A 15,796-nucleotide genomic window follows, 5' to 3' on the forward strand; every position below is an offset into this window, starting at 1 on the left:
CAGATAACGCCAGATAACAGCAATACACATCATAAACTTTGACTAAATATACATGTTCTACATATAATTAGAAAGATACACTGCTTCTTAATGCAATCGCTTTGTCACATTTATTTTTAACGTTACAGAAATCATTAACTATTCAATAATCTGAGACAATTGAGACGACTGAGGCAATATTTCTCCGCTATGTTGGAGTCAACAGAAACACAAAATTACAACATAAATATTCCCTTACCTTTGATGGTCTTCGATCAGAATGTAGTGGAAGGAGTCATACTTACCCAAAACAGCGTTTGGTTTCAAGTCGTGTGTCTTCGTGTTAGCAAATGCGATAAGTTCCAGCTGAAATGCATCCAAAATTACTTCTGGTCCCGAACAGTTGAACATCAAAACTTCAAAATTACATATTATATGTCAACTAAACTGGTCAAACTAAGTGCAGAATCAAGCTTTAGGATGTTATTAACGTACAAAACATTTCTCAAATCGACCGGACAAACTGTATTCTTCTCGTGCAAGATGGAACAAAGGGAGCTCTGTGTGCAACGCGCGCCTGAAAGTGCATGTATTTTCTCGCGACGCCCAGTATTTTGCCTGCCAAAGGGTCAAAGCTCGCGGGATTTGCACAATTAAACACTCTACTGATAGAAGACATCCCCGGAAGACATAGAAACTGATCCCAGATCCATAGCTGGTTGGGAAGGGTGGGGGCGATGATGTCAAAGTTGGCCCAACTTTCCTGATGAGAAAACTAGAGATTGGCTGCCCTGTGAGTTCTGCTATACATACAGACATAATTCAAACGGTTTTAGAAGCTTTAGAGTGTTTTCTATTCAATAATTATTATTATATGCATATATTAGCAATTTTGGACAGATTTTTTTTCAGTTTACTATGGGCACGCAATTCATCCAAAGGGGGCAGTATTGTCCCGAGCCTTAACAGGATTTATACAAGGCGGATTTGAAAAAGAGACCAAGGTCTCAATACGTCTTCCCTGTTAAAAGAAAGGTTCAATTAAAACAATTAAGAAAACTGTATCCACCTCTTCTCTCTCCCTCTTTCCCCCTCTACCTCCCTCTTTCTTTCTCTCAATCCCCCTTTACAGGGAAATTGTGGGCAGCTCCAGAGCTGCTGAGGGCAGAGTGTCCCCCACCATGTGGCACTCAGAAAGGAGACATCTACAGCCGGCATCATCCTGCAGGAGCTGGCCCTGCTCCGAGGGGTCTTCCACATTGAGGGGGACACCTTCAGCCCCAAAGGTGTGTGTGTCAAATCAAAGTTTTATTTTTCACATGCGCCGAATACAACAGGTATTTTCAACCTTACCGTGAAATGCTTACTTACAAGCTCTGAACCTCTTGTCACACCGATCCCTTTAGCGGGATCATTTTCGTCAACATCTGCAATTTCATGAAATCACAAGTGCAATATACCAAAACACAGCTTAGCTTGTTGTTAATCCACCTGTTGTGTCAAATTTCAATAAAGCTTTACAGCGAAAGCTATCCAAGCATTTATGTTAGGACAGCTCTCTCAGCAGACAAAACATTACAAACAGCTAGCAGCAAAGTAGATTGGTCACGAAAGTCAGAAAAGCAATAAAATGAATTGCTTACCTTTGATGATCTTCGGATGTTTGCACTCACGAGACTCCCAGTTACACAATAAATGTTTGTTTTGTTCGATAAAGATTATTTCTATATCCAAAAACCTCCATTTGGTTGGCGTGTTTTGTTGAGTAATCCACAGGCTCATGCAGGTCACGGCTATCAGATGAAAATTCCAAATAGTATCCGTAAAGTTCGTAGAAACATGTCAAACGTTTTTATCCTCAGGTTGTTTTTACAATAAATAACCGACAATACGTCAACCGGGTGGTAGCCTTTTCAATAGGAGAGAGAGAGAAAAGGTCTGCTCCAAGCTACTCATGCATGCAAAACTCCGGGGGGACACAACTATCCACTGACGCGATGTGGTCATTCTCGCTCATTTTTCAGAATAAAAGCCTGAAACTATGTCTAAAAACTGTTCAAACCTTGTGGTGAGGGAAAGGACCAGATGTCCCTTTTATAGGGAAAGAAATCTGGTTGATATCCCTTTAAATGGAGGACAGGCTTGCAATGGAACAGAGAGGTTTCAAAATAACAGCATTTCCTGGTTGGATTTTCCTCAGTTTTTCTCCTGCAATATCAGTTCTGTTATAATCACAGATAATATTTTGACAGTTTTGGAAACTTTAGAGTTTTTTCTATCCTAATCTGCCAATTATATGCATATTCTAGCTTCTGGGCCTGAGAAATAGGCAGTTTCATTTGGGTACATTTTTCATCCAAACATCAAAATACTGCCCCCTAGTCTCAGCTCTTAACCAACAACGCAATTTAAGAAATAGAGTTAACTTAACTAAAGTTTTAAGTTTTAAAAATGACATCAAAAAGTAACACAAAAATTACATAACAATAAAGAGGCTATACACAGGTATAGGTTAGTTGAGGTAATTTGTAAAGTGACTATGCATAAATAATAAACAGCGAGTAGCAGCAGTGTAAGAACAAAGAGGAGGGGGGGTCAATGTAAAGTCAGGGTGGTCATTTGATTAATTGTCCAGCAGTCTTATGGCTTGGGGGTAGATGCTATTAAGGAGCCTTTACGTCCTAGACTTGGTGCTCCGGTACTGCTTTCCGTGGTGTAGCAGAGAGAACATTCTATGACTTGGGTGACTGAAGTCTTTGACAACTTTTTGGGCCTTCCTCTGACACTGCCTAGTATACAGGTCCTGAATGTCAGGGAGTTCGACCCCAGTGATGCATTGGGCCATACGCACTACCCTCTGTAGCGCCTTACAGTCAGATGCCGAGCAGTTGCCATACCAGGCGGTGATGCAACCGGTCATGATGCTCTCGATGGTGCAGCTGTATAACTTTTTGAGGATCTGGGGACCCATGCCAAATCCTTTCAGTCTCCTGAAAATATTTGTGTGTCTGTGCGTGTTCTTCAGGCAAAGACAGGCATGTACAGTGCCTCCCGAAAGTATTTACACCCCTTGACTTTTTCCACATTTTCTTGTATTGCAGCCTGAATTTAAAATTGATTCAATTGAGATTTTTTTTGTCACTGGCCTCCACACAGTACTCCATAACACCAAAGTGGAATTATGTTTTTCAAAATGTTTACCAATCATTTAAAAATGAAAAGATGAAATATCTTGAGTCAATAAGTAAGCCTAAATAAGTTCAGGAGGAAACATTTAAGTTGCATAATAAGTTGCATGGACTCACTCTGTGTGCAATACTAGTGTTGAACATGATTTTTGAATGACTACCCCATCTCTGTACCCCACACCATTATCTGTAAGGTCCCTCAGTCAAGCAGTGAATTTCAAGCACAGATTCAACCACAAAGATCAGGGAGGTTTTCCAATGCCTCGCAAAGAAGGGTGCCTATTGGTAGATGGGTAACGGGGAAAAAAGCACACGTGAATTGTGCATTGTGAAGTTACCAATTACACTTTAGATGGTGTATCAATACACCGTCACTAAAAGATACAAACGTCCTTCCTAACTCAGTTGCCGGAGAGGAAGGAAACCGCTCAGGGATTTTACCATGAGGCCAGTGGTGACTTTAAAATGGTTACAGAGTGTAATGGCTGCGATATGAGAACACTGAAGATGGATCAACAACATACAACAGTGTAGTTACTCCACAATACTAACCTAATTGACGAGGTGAAAATAAGGAAGCTTGATTGAAACAGGGCACTAAAGTATAACTGCAAAAAATGTGACAAAGCAATTACATTTTTGTCCTAAATACAATGTGTTATGTTTCGGGCAAATCATATACAACACATTACTGAGTACCACTCTCCATATTTTCAAGCATAGTGGTGGCTGCATCGTTATGGGTATGCTTGTAATTGTTAATGACTGAGGAGTTTTTCAGGATAAAAAATAAACAAAATGGAGCTAAGCACAGGCAAAATCCTGGAAGAAAACCTGCTTCAGTCTGCTTTCTACCAGATACTGGGAGATTAATTCACCTTTCAGCAGGACAATAGCCTAAAACAGAATGCCATCTACACTGGAGTTGCTTACAGAGAAGACTGAATATTCCTGAGTGGCCGAGTTGCAGTTTTGACATAAATCTGCTTGAAAATCTATGGAAAGTGTCAGGACCCGGTTTCGAACCTGGGTCTCCGGAGTGAGAAACAGTCACTTAACTAACTGAGCCACGAATAGACAGCAGAACCCAGAAGATGAGGCAGTCACAGCAGTACTTAAGACGGTGTATTTAATAAAGAAAAAATCCTAAAATACAAAAAATGGCAAATCCAAAAGGTGGTAGGTAAAACACAAAAAGACCTCAAAAGAAACTCACCAAAAATAAACAAAAACAAAAAACAGAATACCACAAGAACGTCACCCGGAATCGACAAGAGCACACAGAACACTAGGGCAGGGTGCTAACATACAAACACAGAGCACAGAACTGAGGGAAACAAAGGGTTTAAATACAATCAGGGGAAACGAGACACAGGTGCAAATAATAATGGGGATCAAGGGAAAAACATAGGGACAAAAAGCACAATGGGGGCATCTACTGACCAAAACCCGGAACAACCCTGGCCAAATCCTGACAGAATCCCCCCCCTAGGAACGGCTCCTGACGTTCCTACCAGCTCTCTCAGGGTGGAGGACCCTGAACTGACGAATGAGGTCAGGGTCCAGGATGTCTTTGGCAGGAACCCAGGAGCGCTCCTCAGGACCGTAGCCTTCCCAGTCCACCAGATACTGCCAGGACCGCTGCACCCGGCGGGAATCCAGTATCCGGTGGACGGTATAAGCCGGCTGGCCTCCAATGACACGAGGCGGAGGGGGAGGTCTGTCTGCCGGGACAAGGGGAGAAAAAACAACAGGTTTTAACAATGACACATGAAATGTGGGATTAATCTTAAGGGATCTGGGTAAGTGTAGGCGATAAGAAACTGGGTTAACTCTCCTGGCAACCTTGAAGGGACCGATGTATTTTTGGGACAGCTTGCGAGACTCCACCCGTAGAGGTAAGTCTCTTGTGGAGAGCCAGACTCTCTGGCCGGGGCGCAGGGTAGGCCCGGGACGGCGACGTCTGTTGGCTTGTTGTTGATACCTCTGTGAGGAACGCATCAGATTAAGACGGGTCTTCCTCCACATAAGCCGACAGCGTCTGACGAACCTCAAGGCTGAAGGCACTCTGACTTCTGCCTCCTGGTCCGGGAACAATGGAGGAGCATAGCCAAACTGACACTCGTGCGGGGACATACCAGTGGAGGAGGAGCGCAAGGTGTTGTGCGCGTATTCGGCCCAAACAATAAAGGATGACCATGTGGACGGGTTGTCACGAGTCATACATCGGAGGGTGGTTTCCAGCTCTTGATTCATCCTCTCTGTTTGGCCGTTGGACTCCGGATGGTACCCTGAAGATAGACTGGCAGAAGCCCCCATGAGTTGGCAGAAGGCCTTCCAAAACCTTGAGGCGAACTGGGGACCTCTGTCAGAAACCACATCTTGAGGAATGCCGAAGACTCGGAACACATGATTAATAACCAACTCAGCCGTTTCCTTCGCAGAAGGTAACTTAGTCAGAGGGACGAACCTGGCCGCCTTTGAAAACCTGTCGATTATGACTAGGATAGTAGTATTGCCATGGGATGGAGGAAGTCCAGTAATAAAGTCCAATGAGATATGGGACCAGGGTCTGTGGGGAACAGGTAAAGGGTGAAGGAGTCCTTGAGGGCGGAGGTGAGAAGATTTGCCCTGGCAGCACACGGGGCAGGCATTGACGAAAGTGGCAACGTCTTCTCTTATGGTAGGCCACCAGAACTTACGCTGGATGAACTCCAAGGTGCGACCTACGCCCGGATGACAGGTGAGGCGAGAGGAGTGCCCCCACAGAAGGACCTGAGTCCTCACTGCCTTGGGGACAAACAACCGATTGGCAGGGCCTCCTTTAGGGTCCGGTTCGCTAGCTTGAGCACGTCTCACGGTATCCTCAACTTGCCACGAGATCGGAGCCACAATCTTAGCAGCAGGAAGGACAGGCATGTCCGTGTCATCTCGAATGGCAGGAGCGTAGACTCGGGACAGGGCATCCGGTTTGAGATTCTTCGACCCGGGCCGATAGGTGAGGATAAACTGGAATCGATTGAAGAAAAGAGACCATCTAGCTTGTCTAGAGTTCAATCGCTTCGCCTGCTGGATATACTCCAGATTTTTGTGGTCCGTAAGCACTTGAAACGGGTGAGAAGCCCCCTCGAGCCAGTGTCTCCATTCCTTCAATGCCATCTTAACCGCTAGGAGTTCACGATCCCCACATCGTAGTTCCTCTCAGTCGGGGTAAGCCGGTGTGAGAAGAAAGCGCACGGATGAAGCTTCTTGTCTTCACCCCTCTGAGACAGGACAGCTCCAACACCAACCTCTGATGCGTCTACCTCCACCACAAATGGTTCATCCGTAGTCGGTAGTATCAGGATGGGAGCAGAGAGGATGCGCTGCTTGAGTCCTTGGAAGGCCGTCTCAGCTTCTCTTCCCCAAAAAAACCTTGCATTGCCACCTTTGGTTAAAGCTGAGAGAGGAGCTGCCACCAAACTGAAGTTCTTGATGAACTTGCGGTAAAAGTTTGTGAAGCCCAGGAAACGCTGAACATCCTTAACGGATTTGGGGGTGGGCCAATCCGCTACCGCCCCTACCTTCCTAGGGTCCATTTGGACTCGACCGGGTTCCACTACAAATCCCAGGAATTGTACTCGGGATGAATGGAATTCACATTTTTCCGGCTTAACGTACAGATGGCTGTCCAGGAGGCGTTTGAGTACTTGTCTGACATGCTTAGTGTGTTCTTGAAGGGAGCTCGAAAAGATGAGGATGTCATCCAAGTAAACGAACACAAATATGTTAAGCATATCCCTAAGCACATCGTTTATGAGCGCTTGGAACACCGCTGGGGCGTTGGTCAGGCCGAAGGGCATCACCAAGTATTCATAGTGACCAGTAGGCGTGTTGAAAGCGGTCTTCCACTCGTCACCAGGTCTGATCCGCACAAGATGGTATGCGTTCCGCAGGTCAAGCTTAGTGAAAACAACTGCTTCCTGGAGCAGCTCGAAGGCTGTGGCCATAAGGGTAGCAGGTAACGGTTACGGACGGTTATGTCATTGAGTCCCCGGTAGTCGATGCAAGGACGTAACCCACCGTCTTTCTTGGCCACAAAGAAAAACCCTGCTCCCGCCGGGGAGGTGGATGGACGCATGAGGCCTGCTTCCAGAGCGTCCTTGATGTAGGTATCCATAGCAGCTCGTTCGGGTGGAGATAGGGAAAAGATCCGACCCCTGCGGGGGCAAGTGCCCGGAAACAGGTCGATGGGGCAATCGTAAGATCTATGGGGTGGTAGCATGGTGGCCCTCTGTTTGCTAAACACCAGTTTGAGGTCATGGTAACACTCGGGAACTCGGGTCAGGTCGATGGATTCTAAAGACTCGGGAGTAGAACTCGGGGAATTCTGGAAAATACAAGTAGCTTGGCACGTAGGACCCCACTGCTTGATAGTGCCCACAGACCAGTCGATGTGAGGGTTATGGCTGTGAAGCCAGGGGTATCCAAGGACGAGAGGGAACTCGGAACAGGAGATCAAATGAAAGTTCATCAATTCCTGGTGTTGTGAAACTGAAAGTCTCAAGGAGGTAGTGACATGAGTGACAAGTCCAGATCCCAAAGGGCTTCCATCCAATGTAGTAACCCTCATGGGGTCACTTAGAGGTTCAGAGGGAACGCCATTCTCCTTCGCCCAGACACCATCCATGAAGTTACCTGCGGCTCCAGAGTCTACCAAGGCTTGAAGGTGAAGCTTGTGGTTGTCCCAGGAGAGGGTGACTGGAATAAGCAGACGGGAGTTGGACGGATGGGAGGAGGTTATGTTTCCCGTTACAGTTCCCCCGGTCTGTACGGGACAGAGAGCGTTTCCCTGGAGCCCGGGACACGTGGAACGGAAATGGCCCGGTTTGCCGCAATATAGACAGCGTCGCTCCTCATCCGGCGGTCTCTCTCAGCCTGGGAGATGCGTCCAATCTGCATGGGTTCCGGTGGAGCCAGCGATGATAAAGGTGGGGACTCGGAGCTGGGACTGATAGGGGCTAGAGGTCTACGGTTGAGTTCTCTCTCTCTCAGACGCTGGTCAATGCGTGAGGCCAACTTGATCAGGGACTCGAGATTGTCCGGTGGTTCCCGAGTGGCCAGTTCATCTTGGATAGTGTCGGAAAGGCCTTTCAGAAAGCACACCGTGAGCGCCTCGTTGTTCCAGCCACTCGCTGCTGCCACCGTGCGGAACTGGATGGCATAGTCCGTCACGCTGCGCCAACCTTGATGGAGAGTCAGGAGCTGTTTGGCTGAGTCAGAACCACTGCTTGGGCCTTGAAACACTCGTTTGAATTCCTCAGCAAAGGCAGAGTAGCTGGCACAGCAGGAACTATGGGCATCCCACACAGCAGTAGCCCAGGCCAGGGCTTTTTCCGACAGCAGGGTGATGATATATGCGATCTTAGACCGGTCGGTGGGAAACGACGAGGGTTGCAGCTCAAAGGAGAGAGAACATTGAGTGAGAAACCCTTTACAAGCACTTGGATCACCTGAGAACCGTTGGGGAGGTGGAAGACGAGGTTCAGCCAGGGGGTTAACTGCCATGGGTACGTGAACTTGAGGTACTGGGACGGGAACTGTTGCCGGGGTAAGTCGATCAGATATTTGCTTAATGGAAGTCAGCATCTCCGACAGAAGATGAGAATGTCTAGCCATTAAGGCCTCTTGCTGAACCAGGGCGGCTTCGTGGCGTTGGACAGTCTCCTGGTGGTGGGACAGCGTGGCAAAAGGTCCTGGGAACTGGCTGCCTCTGGGTTCATTTTTGGCTCTGTGTTTCTGTCAGGACCCGGTTTCGAACCTGGGTCTCCGGAGTGAGAAACAGTCACTTAACTAACTGAGCCACGAATAGACAGCAGAACCCAGAAGATGAGGCAGACACAGCAGTACTTAAGACGGTGTATTTAATAAAGAAAAAATCCTAAAATACAAAAAATGGCAAATCCAAAAGGTGGTAGGTAAAACACAAAAAGACCTCAAAAGAAACTCACCAAAAATAAACAAAAACAAAAAACAGAATACCACAAGAACGTCACCTGGAATCGACAAGAGCACACAGAACACTAGGGCAGGGTGCTAATATACAAACACAGAGCACAGAACTGAGGGAAACAAAGGGTTTAAATACAATCAGGGGAAACGAGACACAGGTGCAAATAATAATGGGGATCAAGGGAAAAACATAGGGACAAAAAGCACAATGGGGGCATCTACTGACCAAAACCCGGAACAACCCTGGCCAAATCCTGACAGAAAGACCTGAAAATGGTTGTCTAGTAATGATCAACAACCAATTTGACAGAGCTTGAAGAATTGAAAACAATAATGGGAAAATGTTGCACAGTCCAGGTGTGGAAAGCTCTTAGAGACTTACCCAGAAATACTCACAGCTGTAATCACTGCCAACGGTGCTTCTACAAATTATTGACATTTACTTATGTAAATGAGTTATTTCTGTATTTCCTTTTCAATAAATATGCAAACATTTCTAGAAACATTATGGGGTATTTTTTGTAGATGGGGAGAGAGAAAAAATCTATTTAATCCATTTTGAATTCAGGCTGTAACACAACTAACTGTGGAATAAGTCAAGGGGTATGAATACTTTCTGAAGGCACTGCAATTATATAAGAATATATATCAAGGTAAATACGGTTAGGGTGAAAGATGAAAGTACAGACAAATATGGATGGGCACTTGGAACAATGAAAATAAAATAAAAAAGAATGATGTTGGCTTCTTTTATTTTGATTATTTTTGGGAAAGACAAAGCGTTTCATTGCACAATATTGTACAAATAAATATGACCTTTATTTATCTAGGTTAGTCTCATTGAGATAAAAACTATTTTTCAAGAGAGACCTGGACTATATAACCTTCTGTGTAGAACACAAATCATTTTGAAAAGAAGTTCAAACAGGTGCCATTAATACAGGTAATGAGTGGAGGACAGAGGAGCCTCTTAAAGAAGAAGTTACAGGTCTGTGAGAGCCATAAATCTAGCTTGTTTGTAGGTGACCAAATACTTATTTTCCACCATAATTTGCAAATAAATTAATTAAAAATCCTACAATGTGATTTTCTGGATTTTTTTCTCTCATTTTGTCTGTCATAGTTGAAGTGTACCTGTGATGAAAATTACAGGCCTCTCTCATCTTTTTAAGTGGGAGAACTTGCACAATTGGTGGCTGACTAAATACTTTTTTGCCCCACTGTACCTAGGTGTCTGGTTAGACTGTAAACTCTCCCTCCAGACTCACATTAAGCATCTCCAATCCAAAATGAAATCTAGAATCAGCTTCCTATTTTGCAGCAAAGCCTCCTTCTCTCATGCTGTCAAACATACCCTCATAAAACTGACTATCCTACCAATCCTCGACTTCGGCGATGTCATTTACGAAATAGCCTCCAACACTCTACTCAGAAAATGGGGGCAGTCTATCACAATGCCATCCGTTTTGCCACCAAAGCCCCATATACTACCCACCACTGCGACCTGTATGCTCTCGTTGGCTGGCCCTTGCTTCATACTCATTGCCAAACCCACTGGCTCCAGGTCATCTATAAGTCTCTGCTAGGTAAAGCTCCACCTTATCTCAGCTTACTGGTCACCATAGCAGTACCCACCTGTAGCACGTGCTCCAGCAGGTATATTTCACTGGTCACCCCCAAAGCCAATTCCTCACTGGCCACCTTTCCTTCCAGTTATCTGCTGCCAATGACTGGAACGAACTGCAAAAATCACTGATGCTGAAGACTCCTATCTCCCTCACTAACTTAAAGCACCAGTTGTCAGAGCAGCTCACAGATCACTGCACCTGTACATAGCCCATCTGTAAATAGCCCATCCAACTACCTCATACTGTATTTATGTATTTATTTTGCTCCTTTGCACCCCAGTATCTCTACTTGCACATTCATCTTCTGCACATCTATCACTCCAGTGTTTAATTGCTTTATATGGCCTATTTATTGCCTTATCTTACTTCATTTGCACACACTGTATATAGACTTTTTCTACTGCGTTATTGACTGTTTGTTTATTCCATGTGTAACTCTGTGAAGTTGTATGTGTCAAACTGCTTTGCTTTATCTTGTCCAGGTCGCAATTGTAAATGAGAACGTGTTCTCAACTAGCCTACCTGGTTAAATAAAGGTGAAATTAAAAAAAAAAAAAATTATAATGCCTCGGCATGCTTTTATGAAAGCACATTAAAATACTGTACCATTTTCTATAGCTCAATCGGTTGGTACGTTGTCGAGCGGACGGTCACATGTGTTGGTGAGGTAGAGCAGGGGTTCCCAACCTTTTCCCCCAGGGCCCCTGTTTCACATTTTCATTGTCATTTTCTTTGTCATCAACATTTTCATTATTGAGATTGTCTATTTTAAATACACCACCAGCTTGGTTTTGTTTAATTTGAGGGACCTAGGAAAGGTTTTGTTTGAAGCTTGGGAATATTTGAACGTGTCGTGTTCTTGTTATGTGAAAGGAAAAGAGGCTTGCCTGTCCAAGGGCTGTGTAACTTTTCTCCCTTGAACTCCACCTCTCTCTCTCTCTGCTTCTATATCTCTCGTTCTCTCTCTGAAATTGATGTGCGCCTTAGTACAAAATGGTTATATGAATTTGCACATCCCCCTTTCTTCCTCCCTCCCTCCCTATTTCTCTCTACCAGAGATTGTAGAGCGCGTGGCCCTGGGCCAGTGGCCCTACCTGCGACCCTCCCTCTGCCCCCAGAGCCACAGTGAAGAGGTGGGCCAGCTCATGCAGCGCTGCTGGAGCGAGGACTTGAACGAGAGGCCCGAGTTCCACCACATCAAGCTGCTGCTGCGCAAACACAACAGGTGTGTTTACGCACTGCTTAAACCTCTCTTGACGCCATGCACTTTCTATGGTTCCTGATCTACAGACACGCACTTATACCCATCCACTCACTTTAGAGATCTTCCTTCCTCTGCATTTAAAATAACACTCCACACACAAGCATGTATTTATTATCCCCAGTGACTTTTATACTCACAACAACAGGTTTGCACTGCTCTGACCACTAACTTCCAATCCTCCAGTGTTTTACCTGTCCTTTACTCCCCTCTACATCATTCCCTCCGCAGAGGTTATGGGTCTAATATCCTGGACAACCTGTTGTCTCGTATGGAGCAGTACGCCAATAACCTGGAGGAACTGGTGGAGGAAAGGACACAGGCTTACCATGAAGAGAAACGCAAGGCCGAGGCACTGCTCTACCAGATACTTCCACAGTGAGTCTATGAAGAGGATCACAATGGAAATATGTAGTTAACTTTTTTGTGTTGTCCTCAATGATTTTGAATGCAGTGTATCCACTGAGTTGTGGCAAAAAATGGCACAAATACAACACCACACAGAAATACTCATCAGAGGCTCCACTCTGCAGAGGACGAATAAATCCAGACATAATTTGGTGATTGAACTGAATCACACACACACACACACACTCTCTCTCTCTTGCACACACACACACACACACACACACACACACACACACACACACACACACACACACACACACACACACACACACACACAGCCTACTCACTCTGATTAACACTGTGTCTTACATAGCTCTGTAGCGGAGCAGTTGAAGAGAGGGGAGACGGTGCAGGCTGAGGCCTTTGACTCAGTCACCATCTACTTCAGTGACATCGTGGGCTTCACCGCCATCTCAGCAGAGAGCACGCCCATGCAGGTCAGTCCAGAATGAACGTAGTCAACAGCAATTTGCCAGTACAGTCTACTGATATGCAATGGCTTTGGGCTGTCATGAATGAGAAGTGGGGTATGCCGATTTTCAGAGCAAATTAAAATAATATATTTGAGTTGGGCCCGATGAACTGCACTCCATTTCAGCATACTTGTGTTCAATGTGCACTTTTCAGAAGTTGACTGTATTGAAAATGCCTTATATTGCTCGGCAAATTAATTAACTGTTATTCTACTGAAAGGAAATATACACTGCTCAAAAAAATAAAGGGAACACTCAATCACACTTTTGTGAAATTAAACTGTCCACTTAGGAAGCAACACTGATTGACAATAAATTTCACATGCTGTTGTGCAAATGGAATAGACAACAGGTGGAAATTATAGGCAATTAGCAAGACACCCCCAATAAAGGAGTGGTTCTACAGGTGGTGACCACAGACCACTTCTCAGTTCCTATGCTTCCTGGCTGATGTTTTGGTCACTTTTGAATGCTGGCAGTGCTTTCACTCTAGTGGTAGCATGAGACGGAGTCTACAACCCACACAAGTGGCTCAGGTAGTGCAGCTCATCGAGGATGGCACATCAATGCGAGCTGTGGCAAGAAGGTTTGCTGTGTCTGTCAGCGTAGTGTCCAGAGCATGGAGGTGCAACCAGGAGACAGGCCAGTACATCAGGAAACGTGGAGGAGGCCGTAGGAGGGCAACAACCCAGCAGCAGTACTGCTACCACCGCCTTTGTGCAAGGAGGAGCAGGAGGAGCACTGCCAGGGCCCTGCAAAATGACCTCCAGCAGGCCACAAATGTGCATGTGTTTGCTCAAACGGTCAGAAACTCCATGAGGGTGGTTTGATGGCCCGACGTCCACAGGTGGGGGTTGTGCTTACAGCCATTTGCCAGAGAACACCAAGATTGGCAAATTCGCCACTGGCACCCTGTGCTCTTCACAGATGAAAGCAGGTTCACACTGAGCACGTGACAGACGTGACAGAGTCTGGAGATGCCGTGGAGAACGTTCTGCTGCCTGCAACATCCTCCAGCATGACCGGTTTGGCGGTGGGTCAGTCATGGTGTGGGGTGGCATTTATTTGTGGGGCCGCACAGCCCTCCATGTGCTCGCCAGAGGTAGCCTGACTGCCATTTAGGTACCGAGATGAGATCCACGATATGCTGGTGCGGTTGGCCCTGGGTTCCTCCTAATGCAAGACAATGCTAGACCTCATGTGGCTGGAGTGTGTCAGCAGTTCCTGCAAGAGGAAGGCATTGATGCTATGGACTGGCCCGCCCGTTCCCCAGACCTGAATCCAATTGAGCACATCTGGGACATCATGTCTCGCTCCATCCACCAACGCCACGTTGCACCACAGACTATCCAGGAGTTGGCGGATGCTTTAGTCCAGGTCTGGGAGGAGATCCCTCAGGAGACCATCTGCCACCTTATCAGGAGCATGCCCAGGCATTGTAGGGAGGTCATACAGGCACGTGGAGGCCACACACACAACTGAGCCTCATTTTGACTCGTTTTAAGGACATTACATCAAAGTTGGATCAGCCTGTAGTGTGGTTTTCCACTTTAATTTTGAGTGTGACTCCAAATCCAGACCTCCATGGGTTGATAACTTTGATTTCCATTGATAATTTTTGTGTGATTGTGTTGTCAGCACATTCAACTATGTAAAGAAAAAAGTATTTAATAAGAATATTTCATTCATTCAGATCTAGGATGTGTTATTTTAGTGTTCCCTTAATTTTTTTGAGCAGTGTATTTTATGCAGGGGCTAATAATCTTCTTGTTTTCCCATAGGTGGTGACCCTATTGAATGACCTCTACACGTGTTTCGATGCCATCATCGACAACTTCGATGTTTACAAGGTGAAGTCAGAGTCTAAACCTTGTTTATTCACATATGGTCACAGGGTGTGCAAGCTTTTGTTCCAGTCCAGCATTAATACAACTGATTCAGCTTATCAAGGGCTTGAGGATTAGTTGAATTAGCTGTGTTGGAGCTAGAATGTCACAAAGACCTGGACACACTGCGGTCCTCCTGTACTACACTTACCCACCTCTGGGTTAGGGACATATTTAAAGGGAAATTTGTAATAATTTCAACTTCAAATTCATCATCTCCAGCACCACCCCAACATCAACATATGTGAAAATGGCGCTTTTTGTAGTAAAAAAGGTCAGTTAAGATGTGTTTCCAATCGAATCAAATTTAAATAGCCCTTTTTACATCAGCTGATATATCAAAGTGCTGTACAGAAACCAAGCCTAAAACCCCAAACAGCAAGCAATGCAGGTGTAGAAGCACGGTTCATTCATTCAGATCTGGAGACGATGAACATGAAGTTGAAAAATGGTGAAGTTTCCCTTTAAGAACCCTAGTGACAGTGTGACCGTCTCGCTCTCTCTGTGGCGTCCTCAGGTGGAAACGATAGGTGATGCGTACATGGTGGTGTCTGGGCTGCCGGTGAGGAACGGCAAGCTGCACGGCCGAGAGATCGCCCGTATGTCCCTCGCCCTGCTGGAGGCCGTACACTCCTTCAGGATCCGCCACCGACCTGCTCAGCAGCTCCGTCTGCGCAGTGGCATCCACAGTGGTGAGCAGCGGTGGGGGCAGGATTGTAGAGTTCAAGCAGTACTGTATTTGTTTTCGGACAAATGCACTTCATTGAGCATTTCTGACACTGTGGAATCATTGGAGTCTGTGGAATATTGAAATAAGTTGTCGGTGTTCTCTCTCCAGGCCCTGTATGTGCTGGCGTCGTAGGACTGAAGATGCCTCGGTTCTGTTTGTTTGGAGATACAGTCAACACAGCGTCTCGCATGGAGTCCAATGGGGAGGGTGAGAGTGACCAACCTCTTTTATCTACTATCCCATGACCTATCA

General features: G+C 45.8%; 1 pseudogene; it reads left to right on the forward strand.

The window, feature by feature from the left end:
• LOC135549903 (atrial natriuretic peptide receptor 1-like) overlaps window positions 1-15,796 on the forward strand; it is a 128,390-nt pseudogene that overhangs the window by 108,421 nt on the left and 4,173 nt on the right.

The sequence above is a fragment of the Oncorhynchus masou genome, chromosome 12 (genome assembly GCF_036934945.1).
Source record: "Oncorhynchus masou masou isolate Uvic2021 chromosome 12, UVic_Omas_1.1, whole genome shotgun sequence".
Lineage (NCBI taxonomy): Eukaryota > Metazoa > Chordata > Actinopteri > Salmoniformes > Salmonidae > Oncorhynchus > Oncorhynchus masou.